Raw genomic sequence first — 6137 nt, forward strand, 5'->3', positions numbered from 1 at the left:
ATTAAAATTCACGTTTCATGAGGGAAAAGATAGGAATAATTGATATACCAATCCATATAATTTTGAATAGTCACTTATTCGGTTATTCCTCAAGCTCAGTGATGCATGAAATATATTACGGTGACTGTAATATATTTTACACTAACATATCCAGATCAGATTCGCAGCTTTGTGCATCAGGCACTAATGAGTGAAACTATGTTTCCTCGGTGTGAAGTTTTCTTCCTGGTAAGATGAGCCCATCATGACTGAACCGTGTTTTGAGTTCAGACTTCAGATTCTGGTTCAAGAATCTTTCCTTTCTCTTTCATCCGCTGGCAATCCGTGGTCCTTGGGAATTGTCATGGCAACAAAGCACAATAACGATATAGACATTTGCCCGGATTGATTTGAAAATAATAAAGGAGAGAGAGTGTGTGTTTGCATTTTGGCATTTCATTATCAGTGCGCACTCTTTAGCAAAACCATCCTCGATTCCTCGTGATATTACAAAACAGTAGAGTATGCAACTATTGCATTCGAAAAGGAAGTAAGTTGCATCATGATTCATAATGCAGGATTGAGCTACTGTAATTAATGAGTTTTAAATCGATTTTAACGAGGAGATACCAACGGAGCTGCAAAATGACGAGCACAACGAGAATCATGCACCAGAATGCACTAAGCAGGTAAATTAAAGATTGTGGGTCATAAAGATCCAGATGCTGCAGTTCGTTTTTTAGGACAAACCAGAAAGAACCCTCGAATGATGAGCTTCTCAACATAGCCAACATGAAGAGCATCACCAGCACCGCCAACAGAGACAAAGCGATTGCTCAGTACCGTGTTGATGCTGGCAAATCATTAGACTACTCGAGGTCTGTGATTTACCCTCCAAAATCGGTGTCGGAAGAAAAAATGACGACTTATTTATCGAATATGCAGAGAAGGGGTCTCATTCTATGCAATATCGCATAGGATTGACGTGGGGATTGTGGTTGATTTAGAACCTGCACCGTCCAATGATCATGCTCTGTCACTCGCTGGAGCAGTCCAGTCACAGAAACTTGCAGTTCGAGCCATTTCAAGGCTCCAATCTCTTCCTGGCCGGGAGATATTGGTGTGTTATGTGATACAGTTGTTGAAGAAGTCCAGAAGCTTACTGGATATGACAGGGTTATGGTTTATAAGTTCCACGAGGATGATCATGGTCAAGTTGTGTCAGAAATTAGAAGGTCAGACTTAGAGCCCTATTTGGGTTTACATTATCCTGCCATGGAAATTCCTTAAGCTGCTCGCTTCTTATTTAAGCAAAACCGTGTCAGGATATATGTGATTGGCATGCGAATCCAGGTAAGGTCATGCAGAGTCAACAATTAAGGCAACCGCTTTGCCTGGTCAATTCAACCCTTCGATCACCACATGAATGCCACGCACAATTCATGGCTAACATGGGCTCTATTGCTTCACTGGTGATAGCAGTTATAGTCAATGGAAATGATGCAACCAAGCTTTGGGGTTTATTAGTTTGCCATCACACTTCAAGACGTCACGTGCCTTTCCCTCTTCGCTATGCTTGTGAGTTTCTCATGCAGGCTTTTGGACTGCAGCTTTACATGGAGATGCTACAAGCATCACAAATAGCAGAGAAGAGAATGCTTAGGACACAGACCTTATTATGTGACATGCTTCTCCGCGATGCCCCATTGGGCATTGTCACTCAGTCTCCCAGTATCATGGATCTCGTGAAGCGTGATGGGGCAGCATTGTATTATGGTGGAGATTGCTGGCTGTTAGGCACCACCCCAACTGAGTCACAGGTAAAAGACATTGCAGAATGGCTACTCAATAATCATGGGGACTCGACAGGTTTGAGCACTGATAGTTTGGCCGAAGCTGGTTATCCAGGAGATGCTTTACCGGGGAATGCAGTTTGTGGCATGACAACAGCAAGAATAAATATGAGAGATTTTCTGTTCTGGTTCAGATCTCACGCTGCCAAGGAAGTTCAATGGGGAGGAGCCAAGTACCATCCGGAGGATAAAGATGATGGAGGAAAAATGAACCCAAGATCATCATTTAAAGCTTTCCTTGAAGTAATCAAAAGCAAAAGCTTGCCTTGGGAAGAGTCAGAAATCAATGCTATTAACTCGTTGCAGCTTATAGTGCCAGAATCCTTCCAAAACACACAGAACTTTGGTCTTAAGACACTTAGTTATACTCAGCGCAGTGATACTGCAATGGCTGGGATGGATGAACTCAGTTCGGTGGCATTTGAGATGGTTAGATTAATCGAGACAGCAACAGTTCCAATTTTTGGAGTTAATTCAGCTGGTCTAATCAATGGATGGAATGCAAAAATTGCAGAATTGACTTGGCTGCAGGCCACTGAAGCTATGGGGAAATCCCTAGTAAATGAAATAGTCCATGCTGACTCACGTGAAACTGTTGAAAATATTTTAAGCAGAGCCTTGCGAGGTAAATATGTTCTTACAGAAAGGTTCCACAGCAATCTCAAGTGGAGTTTTGATATTGGGATTCAACTCAACGCATCCATGAGTCATTGCTGTTCCTAAATTATTTTGTAGTTTACTGGTCGCTCTGCTGATAATCCTTAAAAACATGATTCCCCCTTGATGGAGATATTCAATTCATTAAACTCAGAAGTTACCGATAACATATGTCGTGGTTGCCGGAAGTGATAGGTTATTCTATCATAGATAAATTCATATACCATGAGGGGCTGCACTTATTCTTGTTTGCTTATTCAACTCACCAAGCTTCCTTAAATATAGTTTTGTTCCGTTGACTTTTTTCTTTCTTTTCATTCCTGAATACAATCGAATTATGAGAAGCATTAGGCATCCCTTCTGCTGGTTTTGCCAGTGCCTACACTTGATTGTCATACCGAGTCTCTTGAGACCAAATGTGTCCCTGGTTAACGTATGTTATGGAACTTATTGGTGTTAGTCACTGTTATGACTCATGATAGATCTGCAGAAATGTTACTGATGACTTAGATTCCCACTTGCCTGCTTATTTTTATTTCTCCTCATTCAATATTCTCTTTTTTCAATTGGTCTAAAAAAAATCCTTGATTTTATCTTTTTGTCATTCTTTATGAAAAGTTTCTATATGTTTGATTCACCAATGTATTCTTCAGGTCAGGAGGACAAAATGTTGAGTTGAAACTAAAGCATTTTGGGCTTCATCAACAAAAGTCAGTCATACATATAATAGCCAATGCCTGGACAAGTAGAGATCACAAAAATGCTGTTGTCGGGTATGCATTGTGGGTCAGTATATCACTTATGAAAAAGTTTTCCAAAACGAATTTATCAAGTTGGAAGGCGATTACAAGGCTATCATCCAGAGTCCCAATCCATTGATTCCACCTATATTTGCTTCTGATGAGAATGCCTGCTGCTCTGAATGGAACGCAGCCATGGAAAGGTTGACAGTTTGGAAGAAAGATGAAGTTATCGGAAAAATGCTTCCCGGGGAAATCTTTGGGGGCCTATGTCAACTGAAAGGTCAAGACGCATTGACCAACTTTATGATTTCATTGTATAGAGGAATCAGACGTCAAGATTCTGAGAAATTCTCTTTTGGATTTTTCAATAGACAAGGAGAATTTGTGGAGGTTTTCTTAACAGCAAACAAGAGGAATGATGCATGTGGGAATATAATTGGCAGTTTCTGCTTCTTGCAGATTGTATGACCTGACCCGCATCCGTCTTTAGAAGGACAGAAGTCAAAGGGTAAGGCAAGCTTTTCTAAAATCAAGGAGCTTATATACTTCAAGAGATGAAGAATCCTTTGAATGGCATGCTCTTCACACACCAAGTCCTGGAGAATACAGCTGTCTCAGAAAATCAAAAGCAATTTCTTGATACTAGCAATGCATGTGAGAGACAGATAATGTCCATTATTGAGAACGCAGATTTAGGAAGCACTGACAGGGAGGGGGTAAGCGATCTTGTGTCCCAACAAGCATGAGCGCTCTAATTTTAATTTCATTTGTTCAAAAAAAGAAAAAAAAAGAAAAGGAATCTGTTTATTCGCTTCTCCATTGTCTTACTGCCTCCACTTAGGCTAGAAGCTATTGGTTAGCTCGGCTCTGTTTGTTCACTTCTTAGCTTATATTTTTGGGACACCGTTAGTTATTAATGCTGTGTGTTATATATGCTTAAATATGTACATACAAATTAACATACATTTTTGCTAAGTTCACATTTAATTCAGTTGATAGCAGCACGGTGAAGCTAAATGATGAAGAATTTGTCCTGGGAAATATATTGGATGCTATTGTAAGTCAAGTCATGATCTCGATAAGAGGGAAAATCTTGAAGCTGTTTCACGTAATCACTGACGATATCAAGACACTTACCCTATATGGTGATCAGATTAGGCTGCAGCTGGTCCTGTCTGAAATATTGCTTAATGTGGCTCACACGCCATCTCCTAATGGCTGGATAGAAATTAAGATTTCACCCGGTTTGAAGATAATGCAAGATGGCAACGAGTTTATCCATCCACAGTTCAGGTACGCAAACCAAGATTTTTTTTGGCATTGGATCACGAACAGCTGGTTAATATGTTAGCTAACACTTTTCCCCCTATAGTAATTTGTTCTCAATACAATAATCTACTATCTGAGATTTGAATATTTGATTGTTCCCTTTTCCGCTGCAAGTAAAATTTACACCTTTTATGCTTGTTCTTGCCGCATGCAGCCATGCATGTCTTATTCTTATCAGTTATGGATTTATCTTGCTGACGTTTAGACACTTTTGACAAGTGAAGTCCAACTCCAAAGTCTGTATCAACCTTCTATTAGTCTATCTGAATTTTCTGCGTATCAAGTTTCCCAGGGACGTGGCGAGCCCAAATCTTGGATAACAGAGGTGAACAAGTCCTATTACAACCGGGCTGTCTTCTCTTTTTCTGTTCTGACAGCTAATAATCTCCATCGTTGGTCGATCATTATGACCCTTTTTCTCTTTTGCTTCAATGTCGTTCAAGTTTTTAGAGTATCTAGGAAGCTAATGTTGAGTGCGACACCTTCTAAAAATAGTGCAAGTAGGCCTGTATGTTCTTGTACAAGACCATATAGTTTATCTCCAATTACTACCGTGGTTACTTCAAAGAAAGCATCAAATAGCAATTGATTTATGTGGAGTTGTATACTAACCCTTTCCTTTTTACCGTCTTGACGGTGCAGAATAACACACGCGGGTCGAGGCCTTCCTTCTGCTGTTCTTCAGGACATGTTTGAAGCAGAGGATGAATGGACTACACAGGAAGGTCTAGGGCTATACATGTCCCGGAAAATCCTCAGTAGGATGAATGGTCGTGTTCACCATACAAGAGAACATAACAAGTGCTACTTCCTCATCGATCTTGAACTTAGAACAAGAAAATAAAGGCAAAGGAATTGGCTACCAGAGACAAGCATGTTAAAGTTAATTTTATTCTCTGCAAAGAAGCATCTAACGTAGCTTTGAGACCTGGCATATATCTGGTAAGCGCCAATTTCTATACAGGGTTCTATCAATCTCTATCACATGGTTCAAAGGAAAAGCATAGCTGCGGAGGCAATCAGCGAATATGCCTTTCTTCTGTGGCTCAAACACAATGCGTGTGTGCGGGCGATAGCAAGTTGTGATCCCACACCCAGGGGTAAAAGAATCCCTGATGCTTATGTTTTAAATGTCAAGTTTTTCAGGTTTCTCATGTTATTCTTTCTATTTAAATAAGCTGTAATAACCTCTTTACCAATAAAATAAGAAAATTATTGCTATATTACAAATATTGAGGTTTCAATGACTAAGAACGTTGTATCAGAGAAATATGCGGAACGAGTTGTGCTATAAAGCACGAGTAATTTTCTCATAACACCCACTGAGTTGGTCTGGACTTTTTATTGAAAAATAGGAGATATTCTTTTTATATCTGCTTCATTTCAATTCAAAGTCGAAAAAAAAAAATTAAGCTCCTCGATATCGGCAATAATGTTTAGTTTTACCCTTTATTGCTCTCTTATTGGACGCAACAGGTAGGGGGCAAGGCAACTAAATGAACCAGTACGGTACTTACAACGTTCTATAGCAAGTCATGTAATTCTAAATATCTAGAAGTAAATACAAACTTCAAGT

At 39.7% G+C, this 6137-nt stretch overlaps 1 pseudogene; it reads left to right on the forward strand.

Annotated features, from left to right (window-relative positions):
* Positions 1 to 771: 771 nt before the first annotated feature.
* Positions 772 to 5800, forward strand: LOC114722919 (phytochrome E-like; annotated as a pseudogene).
* Positions 5801 to 6137: the final 337 nt, after the last annotated feature.

Source organism: Neltuma alba, unplaced genomic scaffold, assembly GCF_004799145.2.
Source record: "Neltuma alba isolate B1F8T4 unplaced genomic scaffold, ASM479914v2 tig00012116_pilon, whole genome shotgun sequence".
NCBI classification, from domain to species: Eukaryota; Viridiplantae; Streptophyta; class Magnoliopsida; order Fabales; family Fabaceae; genus Neltuma; species Neltuma alba.